A 15,846-nucleotide genomic window follows, 5' to 3' on the forward strand; every position below is an offset into this window, starting at 1 on the left:
TCTCGTCTCGAAAACGAGACAAGAATTGACATGTTTTCTTGTCTCGTTTCAAATTTATAAACGTACTTCTCATTACTTGGGCTACATCATGCCCATGCTTTTCCAGAGTTATACACTTGGATTCTATCTGACACTGTGACTATTTTCTTCCATCCTGCATCATCATTCACTAGCATTTACCAAGCCGAATCTGGTGGCGTAGTTTCTGAAATTAAGTTCTCTTGGAGGCAAGAAAGTGTGGTGGGGAACGGAATAAATTGTACGAATTTTCTGTCTCGTATCATCACAATTCTCGAATTTTCGGAAAATCTTTACTCGTCTCGTCTCGCAATTTTGAATGTAGACAGCGAAAAGCCTATGTTAAATAGTTGGATCCAGTACTTCATAACCTCGATATCTCGAAGACGAAACACAAACAGCTCAAACACCAAAAACACTGTGCATGACATTAAAGATTTCTCTTAGGCTTACATTTTAATATCTTACAATATAGTTCGTAAACAGTCAAATTGTTTTTCACTAATAGTGTCCCACTACTTAATAAAATAAAACCAAACCAAACCACTGGCGTAACAGCCCTTTGTGAGTCTCAACCCCTCCAACACCCCAACGTCATCTGTTAGCGACATTCTCAACTACGTCCAACTCAGCGACGAATACATGGTCAACGCGCTGCGTCGCCCTGTCCTCAGTTTGCCCCACGACGTTGGATGGACGCCAAAAATTGGGAAGCACCAGCTGGGAATCGAACTCGGGACCACGCGGACCTGCGTCGAATGTTCTAACCACTACACCAGGTGTCCTTTACTTTCTAAACCACACACACAAAATTATCAATTAGTAGCACGATTGGAGGAGTAAACACCCGAATTTTTGAATGAAATGAAAATGAAATTAACTGAACAATTTAATGTCCCATGGTTATATCTTTTAGCGTAAAGGAGATGAGGCAGTCTATGTGCCATTTATTCCAGGAAAGCTTAACATCCCTTCCGAGAGACTATCATCTTCTGTTTGCAATGAAAACAAGCACAAGGACAACCATTAATGGTAGTCGCCGGAATCAGTCTGCTCTCATTTTTGCTTCTTCATTTTTCATGGACAATTGTACGCACAGCTGTTAAACGTAGAGATGAGCATTCTTTTTTCTAATCTTCGCTCATCTTCACCTTCAGATAAATCTCTTTCCCTGATTCTCATCCTTACAAATATTTATCCCCTACTTGGCTTTCATATTCACAAATATTAACGCCCTTGGCTTACCCTCTTTCGTTCACACTTGCAAATACATTTCAGAGGAAAGTACAGCCCAACATTTTTGCACAGAAAATTGAAAGAGGGAAAATCTAAGTCTCGATAATTGACTATAGGTGGGATTTGAACGTGTGTCGCATCGTGGCTCTGTGGTAAAGCGCTTACTTCTGGTGCGTGGGGTCTCTGGTTTGATTTCTGGCCAAGTAAGTTTGTGGTGGACAACATCGTGTCCGTGGGTTTTCTCGGGGTAGTCCCGTTTCCTCCTACTTTCTCATTCCACCAATTTTTCCATCATCATTCATCTGCTTTAATCATCGTCTTTCTTAGTCTAAAGGGTATATCTCCGGGACGTTAAACTCAAACATTTCATTTCATACCATTTTCAACGTGCTACCTTCCAATCGCGAAGCAAAAGCACTAAAAATCGTAAAATGAAATGAAATGACATCTTTAAGTCTAACGTCCCATGAGTATGATCTTTAGGCTAATGGAGTTTATGATTAAGGCAAGTGAATGATGATGGAAGAATTGGTGGCATGAGAAAGAGTGAGAGGAAACGGGAGTAACCCGAGAAAACTCACATATGTTGTCCACCACAAACTTACTTGCCGGGGATCGAATCAAGAACCTCACACACCAGAGGTAAGCACTCTACCAATGAGTCACCGTGTCCGCTAAACGTTAATCATAAACCAAGGATGTTATAGAGGATCTGCCCATATGTATCTTCATCCTATTAAATCGATGAAGCCAAAAAACAACCGAGCATCGGCACGTCTGATTGGCTACTCTCGTTTCTGCCATCGTCTGATTAGCTACTTTCGTTCCCGCCATGATTGTTGGCTCAAAACATTGCGATCCTGTTGGGTGGAGTGGGCAGAGTAGTGGTGGCGAAACTATGACGTATGGCTTCAAGATTTTGTTGTAAGGGCAGATCCTCTATTTTATAAGATACTTGTCGTAAACTGTCATATATATATATATATATATATATATATATATATATATATATATATATATATATATACGTTCTTTTGTTTTATTACACTGTACTACAAAATATTTGATAGCCGTGAAAGAATTTTGCAATTTTTTATCTCCTTGAAAATCCGCAATAATCACTTAAATAAATACTTTCGAATTTATATCTTTTTCCTCTTACATGCCTAAAACTTCTATCAATCTGTACACGTTATAATAGCTAATTGTGAAATAATAAAGTTTATGATTTAAGAAATACCAAAAGGATTAAGATAAAAACACAACTTCTCTCTTGATAAAACCTCGAAGTACCGCTACGAAACTCAATGTCAAACTCTTCATATTTCTTTTATCTACTTACACTTTCTTCCTTTATCTTCGCTTCCATTGAATAGGCATCCAGACAGATAAGGGCAGGAAAAGGAGACAAACGTTCTATCTTAACAATATCAAAGGTGGCGTGATTACACGTCAATTGCATTCAGTCAATATTGATACACAATTCTTGTGTTACGTTTATTTACACATTAATCTACGATTTATTCCGGAAAATATTCCACACATGACTTCACCGGTTTTTTTACTAAAGCCTATCTATTTCAAGTGTGCGTTCGGAAAATATGTGAAACATACTTCGGCCCCACCCCTGCCGCCTTCTTACAGAGGAAATCTTCCCTTTCCTTTGGGGCGAGAAGTGAACGACCTCGGCTGTGTTGCCAATTTGTCTTGGCGAGTGAAGACAGTAGGCTACTTAGAATGGCTAACAAGATAGTGCACAGCGAAGCCCATGAAATAATTCAATGTGGCAACACTGTCACAGCAACTTCTCGCTCCTCTTTCGATAGAGGTAAGGTAAAACAAACATGAACAGCAGCATACTTGAAATAGAAAGCAGTCGTTCTTTCAGAAAAATGTTCCGGGGGAAGGCACACTTAGTATTCCGGGGGGCACTGCTGGTACTATTCTACTACTATATTTTAGACGTATTATTTTGGTCTCCTCCGGGGAAGCAGTGCCCCCCAAGAACATGTCTGGAAGAAACACTGGTAGAAAGGCTCTATTAGACCTCCATGTCCGGGATTAAATGCTTAATGCAGGTACTTCCTATGTATATAGTCCCGGGTGCAATCTGAGGATTCGATACGGTGGAAATCTCGGATATAAACTTGAGTAATGTTCTGAATTTTACTTTAACCATGTCGGTCCCGGTGTCCCCTATAGGGGACATAAAATATGAGGACATTATTTCTTTATAACTTTAAAGTCAGACTGGCAACATTGAAACTGTTTACAAGGGATGATCCAACTATGATCATCCCCTGTAAACCGTTTGCAATGTTGCCAGACTGGTTTTAAAGTTATAATAATAATGTCGTCATATTTTATGTTCCCTGTGGGGGACGTCGGGACCTACATGGTTAAGTAGTAGGTCCTTTTGCATATGGGTACTCAAAAGGGATAGCAGCCACACCAATAACGTTTCCAGTCACTAAGCTTTGGTAATAGTTTAATAGTAAAGGTAAATATATACTTTATTTTTATTAGTTTAACGCCCCACGATTATGCACCGTGGCTAACGGAAACAAAAATATAAAATCTTTGAGCTTTACGTCCGTCGGTTTTGCCGGCTAGGTGATGATCAGAAATTAATGAAATAGTGGAATGAAAAAAGTGAGAGGAAACGTGAGAACCCCGAGGAAACCCACGCACACGGTGTTTGTCCACCATAAAGTTAACTTGGCGCGAGCTGGAATCGAACCAAGGACCCTATGCACCAGAGGTGAACGCTTTACCACTATGCCCCCGCGGCCCCCACTAATCGAAATAGTGATAAGACAAATGACAATGATAAACGTGGGAGAACCTTGAGAAAACCCACGTACATGATGTTTATCTATTACAAAGCCGCCCAATGGCAGGAAGCTGCGATCGAACCAGGGATCCCATGCTCCAGAACTGATCGCTCTAGCACTGAGACGCCGCGGATTCTCTACTCCTTCAAGGAAGTGTCAATAAGCAATGGTGCCATTTTGGAGATGAGGACGAACAGGGTGGACGAAACTTCAAAGGATCTACTGTACAGCATAGACGACGAAACCTGGACCTCATAGACCCTTTGAGCTCCCCAATATTATTGGTGAAGGTCTACCACTACGCTAGGGTAAGTTCGGTGAAGATTTAATAAATTTACATGATAACATTCAGAGAATTTTCCTGTAACATTCCCTTCCCCCTCCAAAAGTTTGACTCATTGTCAGTCATAATCCCAAATTTGTTTTGTCCATAACTCAGAAACTAAAGGTGTGCATAGGAAAATATATCACATACTTACTAAGCAAGTCAAGGTCTATCAATATACTAAGAGTGATGAAGATCAGATCAATTTTTCTTCAGACGTTAGAGAATTTCTCTGTAATATTTTTATTTCGAAAATTTGGCTCATGTCAGTTCAAACCCCAAATTCAATTATCCACAACTTGGAAACCAAAGGTCTGTACAGGAAAATATTTCACACGTTTACTACGCAGGTCAAGATTATCGCTATGCTAAGTTTGATGGAGACCAAATTAGTTTACCTGAATGTACTGTGTCTCGTGATATTGATTTTTTTAAAAAAAGAAAAACCAAATGGATAAAAAGGAAATAAATTAACATATTAAGAATAAAATAAATTATAATACTAATAATATAAAACGGGAAGTTCAATTTATATTAAAATAGTAATAAATTATCACAAATGCATAAATAAACAACTAAAGTTTTACCACGTAAGTAAACTACAGTGCTTAGAAAACTAGAAACTATAACAATATTCTAGAGAAAATATGACAATGATGCTGATGATGAAATGCTTGATTATCCACTGTTACAGACGGAAACTACGATTTCTCCACCTTTCTTCTTCCCATACGACTGGAATTCCTGCACAACAAATGCGACCTCGAAATCGACATAGTTGCAGCTGTGAAAATCAATCACCGGAAGCCGTGTGTGTGTAGTTCTACAACAAATAGTAACAACTAAAGAAAGTTAATAAAAAAAAGAAAATCTCAGCAGAAAAATAAAAGCTTATTTTTACGTGATTTATGGTCAGATTCCGATTATATGAAAGTGAGTTACGAAAACGACAACATTGGAACAACTTTCGTCTATAACAACAATTCCATGAGGAAGAAACTACATTTGCTTCCGAAACTACTGTACATACAAATCATTAATTAGAGTTCTCAAGGATAGCCGTTTAATGAAACAGTTATTAACTTAACATTATATGTAAACATTAGTTATTATTTAGTAACGATGAAGTATGTATCTAATGGTAAAAAAAAAAAAAAATCAACATCCGTTCCGCGAACTGCGAAATTAACATAACACTGAAAATGCAAGTGTCGAGTCAAACTTATACAAAAGATTCCTAGAAATATTTTTATTAGTTTAATAGTTTATTAACTATTGTGTATACATCTGAAATTCCATGTATTTTTCATGTACCTGTTCAGACCTCTTCTGTAGAAATAATAATAAAAATTATTAGCTGAACCTGCGCTATTTTCACAGCGCACAGTTCTAATATGAGCGTGAATCTCCTTCTCACGTCTCACTATATCTGTACAAGTCCCTTTACGAACACAAGTAAAGGACAGGAAGACTCTCAAAGGGAGTGAATTTCTATAGACAAACATATAAATGTAGTATTTTAATATATAGAATATTGGGGTGGATTTGTGGCAAACTTGGATAAGTAATAGATTATACCAAATGCATATATATATTTTTCCTTATAATTCCATATCTGAGTACGCCTCATTGTGGGTCCACAAGCCTTCGTAGTTGTCAGCTTGCAATAGGTATTGTCATTCAGAATAAAGCAAAACGCCTGAAATGTCCATCAACCCGCTATACGTAGCTCTTCTACTGGTGGCCTTTCACAAGGGTATCAACCTTAATGTCCTAGTGACAATTTTAAACTAATAGGGTCAAAATGACGCCTAAAATGTGAAATAGAAAAATAAAGACAAGTTTTTTTCTTTCTTTTTTTTTGAAAATTTGAATGAGAACTAGCAAATCTAAACAAAATTTGGAATCGATCAGCGAAAACATCATATTTCTTGCACTTGTGATTTGCGAGATCTCATTGTCGAAAGGACCACAAACATACAAACTTTTTCTGGCATTTTAATACATACAGGGTTTGTCCGGGAAGTAATAGGACTGATTTTATTCCGCCATGACTGTACTTCGGAGCGTGCGCGCACCGACTGGATCCGGTAGAGGGCGTTCCTAGCTAACGAACGAGCAGCTGGTCAGTTGTCTCTGAGCACACGGAGAGTCAGGACAGGCTTTTCGGCGTGACGTGTTTCTGTGCGTGGTGCAAGCCGAAAATGCTGCGTTCGTTAGAGCAGAGGTACGCGATTAAATTCTGTGTTAAACTCGGTAAATCTGCGACAGAGACGTTTGATATGATCAAGCAGGCTTACCCAGATGATGCTTTAGCAAGAAGTGGTGTGTTTCGGTGGCACAAGGCCTTTTCGGAGGGCCGGGAAGAGGTCACCGATGAAGACCGTGCTGGAAGACCTTCGACTTCGATAAACACCGACAATGTGACTCGTGTGCGCGGAGTTTTGAATTCAGACCGTCGACTAAGTATTCGTTTAATTACCCAGATGTTAAATTTACCAAAAACTGTGGTTCATGAAATTGTGACGGAGCATTTGAACATACGCAAGGTGTGCGCGAAGATTGTCCCAAAAGTGCTCACTGACGACCAGAAATTGCGGCGAGTGGAATTGTGCCAAGAAAATTTGAACATGTGTGAAAGTGACCCCCAATTTTTGAATAACGTAATCACAGGTGACAAATCATGGATCTTTGAGTATGATCCCGAGACAAAGAGGCAATCTTCCGAGTGGCACACGCCGGCGTCTCCTCGCCCAAAAAAGGGAAGAATGAGCAAATCCAAAATGAAAACGATGCTCAGTGTCTTTTTTGACATCAAAGGCATCGTCCACCATGAATTTGTTCCTCCTGGACAAACCGTCAAAGCCAAGTTTTACCTGGAAGTGCTCAAGAGACTCAAACGAAGGGTCAATTGGGTCCGACCAGACATCGGAGCCGACTGGAAGCTGCACCACGACAACGCCCCGGCTTACACCGCCTTTCTTGTGAACAGCTACCTGACCAAGGCCGGCATCCCAACGCTTCCGCAGCCGCCCTACAGCCCAGATGTGGCCCCCGGACTTCTTTTTGTTTTCTCGCCTGAAACGCCCGATGAAAGGCAAGCATTTTGAGACGACAGAGGGGATCCAAGCAGCTTGCACTGCGGCTCTCAAGGCTATTCCGGAGAATGACTTCCGTGACGCCTTCAATGCTTGGAAATCGCGCTGGCAGCGCTGCATCGACGCAGAAGGAGCCTATTTTCAAAGTTTTTAAAGAATTGTAACGATTGGCTCAATATTTTTTTTTAAATCGACTCAGTCCTATTACTTTCCGGACAAACCCTGTAGATTAATAATAATAATAATAATAATAATAATAATAATAATAATAATAATAATAATAATAATAATAATAATAATAATAATAATAATAATAATAATAATAATAATGGCAACAGTCCGAGACAAAGTCGTAGCAACACTTGGAAACATATCTTGAAGGATCCACTGGCCAAAACAGATAAATGCAGAAGATGCCAAAATAAAAACGAAATCAGGGGAGAATGTAAAATCCACACACTAACCGAATATACAGAAAAACTTAATAACGTAGCGGAAATCAAGTCATAGCAACACACTGCAAAATTATATAAGAAAAACTACTACATTGCAAATATAAACCACCACCCCTTTATGGAAAACCAAAGCTAAAAGCTATACTGGGACATATTTATAATCACAGAAGTAGCATGCACAGAATTACAATAGCATGAATAGACCACATGGCATTGTTTTATGGACAAGAACACAAAAAAAAAAAAAAATCTTTGTAATATATTGCAATACCATCGGATGACAACGTACGGGTGAAATAGGCAGAAATGAAAGAAAAGTACACAATCGAAGTCAAAGTGATGTGGAACAAGAAACCGTTATCATAGTTCCACTCCTGATATGTGCCACAGGATCAATCACTTTGAAGACAGAGCTGACCAAACAAGACATTCAATACTCATTCCTAAATTGCAAAAGCAGGTACTACCATCAGGAAGAAGGATAGTAAGAATGCTCTTCAATGACTATTACACACGGATTACAACTATTACTATTACACACTGATCACGGATGACTATTACAACTAGTAGCTTTAACATTGGACTAAGGAAGAAGCTTGTCAAACGATATATATATAAAATATGGCCTGTGAGACATTATTTAAGTTAGAGAAGAAATACTTAAAGAGGTTTGAAATGAGGTGCTGAAGGATGATGTAGAAGATAAAATGGGCAGAGAGAGAGGGAGAGAAATACATCTTGAAAAAAATGCCTTCTTCATACCACCATAGGGGCAAAATAAAAATAAAAAAGAAAACAAGGAGTAGGAAAAACACAACTTATCGATTCAAAAGTAGAACAAAATATTGAAAGTTAACGGAGGAAACTAGAGATTGAGAAACGTGGAAGAAATTAAATGAAATCTTGAAGTTTTACGTCCCACCGTTATGTTGGCCAGGATAAAGGAGACAGTGATGATGAGAAATGAAGGAAATGGTGCAATGAAGAAAGTGCGAGGAAACGGGAGAACACTGAGAAAATCCACCACAACGCTCAGTTGGAGCGAACTGGGGTCAAACCAAGCACTCCATGCACCAGAGATAAAAGCTTTACCACTGAGCCACTGCGACAGTCGTGGAACAAATGTTTCCAGACCTAAGGAGGGGGAGCGGGAATCTTCTATGAGTTCCAGGACCTGCCAACAGGCAGAATACTTAATAATAATAATAATAATAATAATAATAATAATAATAATAATAATAATAATAATAATAATAATAATAATAATAATAATAATAATAATATAACACTAAACATACAGAAAATAATGACAACGCTTTATTAATTCATAATGTAAACAATGTGAAAACATTTCGATAACAATCAACTGATATTAATAGAAGTGTATACACTTAGATAATGCGATAACCATAATCGTTACACTTCAAAAATTTCAGAACATTGAGAAATCTTCACCTCATCTTACAAAATTAATACTCGGAACTCGGATCGGAATACGTAAATCATAAAAAAAAAAAAAGTTTATCACCGTTAATTTGTTCATGTTGCATCAACAGTCCTTCTATGTCTACGAGAAACATGATAATCCGGCAACCAACCTTGCATGCTGATTGTTTTGGTGGCCTAATATTTCAGGATAAATGACAAGCTATTTAACAAATTAGAAATCAACAGTAACGATTATTTCATTTAACTTTTAGAGGCTGAAGGACGGAAGTGGTGCGTCAAGCCTTAATAGCTTAGCTCTAATTAAGGTAGGAAGACAATTTTGGTATTAATGTGTTCCTGAAGGATGATGTTTGCTGCTGATGTGCTGAAGTATAACGGAGGAGAGAGGGATTTTTTTTTTTTTTTGCATCAGGTTTGTTTTGGAAGGGCCATTCACCTGGCCCTTGGGGTACAGTCATAAAAATTGGTATGGGAAACAATGAAGTAGTCTACTAAACGGCGATACACTGTAAAAGCATTTGTTGCTTATATGGAGAAGTGGAGAAGGGGGCAAAAATGACCATTGCTTGGGTCTCAGTTTTTTGACGTAAATTACAATTATTTTCTGGACGGTTCCATACAAGACAAGATATCTTTCACTGAATTGGTCTAGAAGAATGATTCCTGTTTTTGTATTTTCTACGGACAACAATGAAACAAACGGTGTGTATAAAATGTGATACTATGGTGCGGAGGGAGTTCCACAGTCAGCAGTAGTGTTAAGTACATTTATTGTTTAGTATGACTTCTGAATTTTTATCTCGCTTTTTACTGCAGCAATGACTACCACTGTTTATATATATATATATATATATATATATATATATATATATATATATATATATATATATATATATATATATATATATATATATATATATTAATGTTACAAGTGTATTTTATTAGCGTAAAGTGACTGTAAAAATTGCCAGGGACTGCAAATTCTATTTGTTTCATATTTTTTGGACTTTTTGTTTCCTCCTACTACTCTTCTTCTTCTACGAATAGTGTGGGAATTGCACAAGTATTACCTCTTTGGAATCTGTGCCATAAGCTTTCCAACAAGGTACCAATCATTACCCTGTTATAACTAGAGGAGGTTACGAGGGCCCCGAACGTGAGAGTGTACGATTTTGATCAAATTCCTGACCGGTGTTAAGACCTAAGGCTAGCAATATTAATGTTTGTGAACGGAGAAAATGTTGATGCTAATTGTGAGTACAATTCTTTTCTTTGCATTTAATTAAATAAATACCAGGAAGTTTTTAACCAACTGTAATATTAATCTGCAATGTTATTAGCTTTTAACGAAAAAAAAAAATCCAAAAGATGAGACATATAGCAATCAGTAGATCTTGCTGAGATGAACAAAATGATATGGGTCAATGTAAAACCTTATGCGTAGTTTTTGAAAAGATCGAGAAAAAAAAACAAATTTGTTTGTAAATCTAAACGTTGACGCTGTACGGAAAAACAACACAACTTATTAAGAGTGAAACTGATACTGAGTGAAATGCTCTCAACAAGCCAGGGGCATAGCCACGGAGGGATCACTGGATCCGTACACCCCCAACAAAACTTCCTAATTCAACATGCATTTGTACACTTTGTCAATAAAACTATAATTGTTTCACAGGGAAATGATTGATGTAGCATGAAAATTTGATCTTACTCTTCATCTCTATTCTTTCTGTTTTAAAAACAGTCTAGCTCTATCACATATTTTTTTCTTTCTGAAAATATATGTGGAAGTATTTTACAATTACTTATGTTTTCGGGTGCAGAATAATACCCGTTCAGTACTATGGTCATAATGGCTTGTAGTATTGATCCTCCTCCCCTTCCAAACCTTGGACCCCTCCAAACAAAAATTTCTGGGCGCGCTCCTGCAGCACGCTTTTCATTATGACAATACACAATAGGATTATTGGGAAACAGCTGTTAACTCTTAAACATTAAGGGGCCAGACTACTAAATATTTTTCAAAAGCTAACAATTTTTCTTTTGCCAATTTTTCGTAAGTGAAAAGAGATAATGAAATGTAACTTACCTCAATTAAAGATAATGTTATTCTACACCCGAAAATATGAATCGGAAGAATTTTCAGTGTTGCCATCCATAGAAATTACAGTGTGACTAGAATTTGAATTACCCAAAAAACTAGGTTATGGCAGCGACTAGAAAAATTAACTCAACGGTAATTGATGACTTATCATGCTGTCTATGTTCCTTGTTAACTATTATTTAAATAATATTTGTATTTTAATTCTACTGTTTGGTAAAATTTATTAATTTTGTACTCTTTATTACAAAATAAATACTGATTTTTGGGTAATTCAAATTCTGGACACACTGTAATTTCTATGGATGGCAACACTGATAATTCTTCCAATTCGTATTCTCGGGTGTAGAATAACATTATCTATTATTGAGGTAAGTTACATTTCATTATTTCTGTTCAATTACGAAAAACTGGCAAACAGAAAAATTCTTAGCTTTTGAAAAATATTTAGTAGTTTGGCCCCTTAACATAGCCCAACTCTACACCCGAAAAGATGATAGTAATTACTAATTACTGCCACCTATATTCTTAGAAAACATAATAGAACCAATTGCTTTTTATTAAGAAAAGAAAGAGTACAGATGAAGGATACGACCAAATCTTTATGCTCCATCAATAATTTCTCTGCTAAACAAGTATAGTTCTATTACGAAAATGTATAAATATATGTCAAGTTACGAAGTTTTGAGGGGGTTTCGGGCCCGCTGGATTCCTTACGACTGCGGCCCTGCATAAGTGTTATCCAGTAGTACTGAATTAACTTCTTTCTGAATTCAAGTATACTAAGGCGTGGTTTCTCAAAACATCTTGTAGATATTGAACGAACGCAGACACTGACAAAAAAAAAAAAAAAAAAAAAAGACATTACTTCCTGCTAAATAACCTTAATACTGATTTTTTTTTAGAACTAAATTTTGCATTTTAAAGACAGCAACAAATACCTTGTAAAAATGTTCTAATGCTTGCTTCAAGGAACAGTTATGTGTTAAACACACTAATTACCTACTCGTGCTGAATAAATAAACACCGCCTAACTCGAGAGACTAACGAACGTCTCTTAGCGCTTAATTAATTTGCATTTTATGCCTACGATCTTAAACACAAACAACATATGGACACTATGTCGTCCTTCAATTGATATTCTTATGTTATCCACATTAGGTTAGAATTTATAAAAGAACGGTTATCCGGTTACGAACAGGGGCTACAACGCACAGAAATGATTCTTGGATAAAGTAGCTTGAACTAGGATTCGAGACAGTATCCCAAATTGAATCCTCATTTATAACATGATAATACGAGGGTAATTCAAAAAGTAATGCATCCAAGTCCACTATTTGGCTAACAGTACTGCAAATATTCTGAACGGTTTATCATTAATGGACCGATGTTTAAGCTATAGAATGTCACTTGTTTCATCTTCCTATCTCTTCACCTTCTAGAGTAATTGAACAATCCATGACATCCAGTCGTGACGTCAAGTTGAAACAGCGGACTGTCATTGAATTTCTGACTGCGGAAGGTTGTCAGCGACGAGTTGTGGATACACAATTACAACCCGGAAACGAAGTGTCAGTCGATGGAGTACAGCCACACGTCATCTCCTCCGCCAAATATTCTAAGTTGTTCCATCTGCTGGCAAAATGTTATTGACATTCTGCCTCATCCTGCCTATAGTCTGGATCTTGTGCCCTGCGACTTTTGGCTCTTCCACAAACTTAAGAATCACCTTAAGGGCCAACGCTACAGTTGTGACACGCAGGTGGACACAGCAGTTCCGCAATGGTGTCGAGAGCAGCCACCACAATTCTTCGCCTACAGCATGAAAAACCTTGTTGTGCGTTGGAGCAACTGTGTGGCCCGTAATGGAGACTATGTTGAAAAATGATGCCACCATTTGTAGATGGCATTGCAAACTTTTCACTGATACCTGTATGCATGCTATCTGTCAAACACAAATAAAGGTATCACCTTGGAAGCCTTACTTTCTGAATCTCCCTCGTATTATATCACGTAACATATGTACTAAAAGGTCAAAATGGCGGGGGGGGGGGGGGGGCACTGTGGCTCAGTGATAGAACCTCATTTCTGATACGATTCAAGCCAAGTGCCTTTGTACTAGATAACATTTAATTCGTGGATTTCCTCGAGACTCATCCGTTTCTTCCACATTCTCAATCAAGTAACTCTTTCATAATCATAAAATTTTCACTTATCATCCGTCTCCTTTAGCCTAAAGGAAATAAGAGTGAACGCTAATTAAAAGAAAGCCAGTAACCTATATATTTGCCAAATTGGGTCAACTTCTTGGAAGGTACGCATTACCCAATAAGAACAAGAATTTTAGGAATGATCCAAAGAAAAATGTATCAAAAGGTTGTCATTTTGGGCAATAATAAATTTCTGGATCAGGGGCCACAAAATTTTGAACGGCCCCTAAATCGAGTTTTCGTATTTCTTACGGAATAACCACATCATACTGAGTTAAGTGATAATTTTGGTTTGGCTACGTAGTTCTCCAGGTATAAGGCGTAAAAGAAAAATTTTGATTGAAATATATTGGATATTTTGATTTAAAAAAAAAAAAATACTATGCAAAGATCTTCAAGAAGGACGAAACTTTAGCAGATGCCGATTCAGAGAATCGCCTAGATACTTGGAGAATTAGTGCTGCTTACAATGCAGTAAGTAAAGAGAATGTGTTTTTGCATATATTTAGTAACAAAGAGCGTCACTTCAGGAACCAAGTTATGGAAATCCTATGATTCATGGCTATTTGTACACTTAATGTATTTTATTTGTCTTGTCGTGTTATTATTTATTTGTTTATGTATGTATTTAAACTTATTTATCATCATTACTCTTACTGGTTAACTGGACATAAACACTAATGTTAACCTTCTGTAACTGGAGTTTTATACTCTGTTGAGGGCACAAATAAATAAATAAATAAATTACAATAAAATGGGGGGTCGCAGCTCAGATCTCAGGCTGTAGAAAATAACTGTTGGGAGAGGAAGCAGAATATTAAAAGTAAGGCGATAATTGTTTTTATAAATCTGTACTAGCAGGAGTTGCTAGATAAATTGTTCGTTGAAAGAATATATATTTGTGTCAGCTTCATTAAATTAAATCTTTGAGTTTTACGTCCCACGATTATGCCGGATAGGCTAAAGGAGAAATGATGATGAGAGATGAATGACATGGTGGAATGAAAAAAGTGGGAGAACTCCCCCCCACACGGTGTTTGTCCACCACAAAGTTCATTTAGCACGAGCTGGGATCGAACCAGGAACCCCACACACCAGAGGTGAAAGCTCTACCACTGAGCAACCGCGGCCCAATCAGCTTTATTAAATCAAGCCTTATATCAACAGAAAGGTCAATATTTAGTGATTTTAACTAAAGAGTAAATGGTGAGAGTCTTTCTAATTAGTTGAAAGTGAACATGGATACATACGTATTTTCGTATGGTAAAATAATTTGATACTATACGGCAATCATAGAAACGATGAGTATGAATGAAAGATGTCCAAACTTTTAGTCACTAACGCACTCGTCTTTAGTGCGAGTGATCTCGGGTTCGATTTCCGGTGAAGACATCCAGTCGAAAATATGTAAAAAGTCTTTTCAAGCCAGTCATCCTAAATAAGACCTTCTCCTTTCACACCAGGTAATTGCCTTGAGCTTCTTCGTGGCTAAGCAGTTAGCGTACGAGTCTTTAAAATGGACCTCAGCGGGAAATGGTGCGGTTCGGATTCCACGTTACGCTGTAGGTCCGCGTCTCATATTGCCTCGCTGCTGAAAGGGACGCTAAACTCAAAATGAAATCAAGTCAAACCAGGCAAATGCCGAGATGGTGCCTCTCATAATAATCCCAACCTCTTCCTTCTTTCCCCATTTCTTTCTTCCTCCCAAACTTCCCGGCCAGTGTGATTGCAGAGGGACGTTGAAATGGCTTGATTGTTGAAATGGATATCCAAACCTTTAACAATAGAATTGTTTCAACAATTAAGAAAATTCTAAATAAAAAATCGGCACGGATTGTTCCCTTTAGTAGGTTATGAAGTTCCTTCTCTAAAAATTTGAAGTCTCTAGGTTGAAATTTATAAAAGAAATTTTAAATTTTCGTGAAAGGTTAAAAAATACATGGGAGAGATACGAAGACAGTAGTGCCATCTATGGTCAAAACTTGTCCCTTTACACTAACCTTAAATGTTTGCCTATAACTTAATGTCGTAATATTCAAGAACATATTTACGTAAGTGCAAAGAAAAGAATACACATTGAACTAACAAGAGAACAAGTCAAACGATGCACTCTATTGCTG

General features: G+C 37.4%; 1 protein-coding gene across 1 annotated transcript in view; it reads right to left on the minus strand.

The window, feature by feature from the left end:
* The window catches only part of Nagk (N-acetylglucosamine kinase), a 188,410-nt gene that overhangs the window by 168,773 nt on the left and 3,791 nt on the right, over positions 1 to 15,846 (minus strand). The window lies entirely within an intron of this gene.

Source organism: Thermobia domestica, chromosome 12 (assembly GCF_964235325.1).
Source record: "Thermobia domestica chromosome 12, izTheDome1.hap1.1, whole genome shotgun sequence".
NCBI lineage: Eukaryota > Metazoa > Arthropoda > Insecta > Zygentoma > Lepismatidae > Thermobia > Thermobia domestica.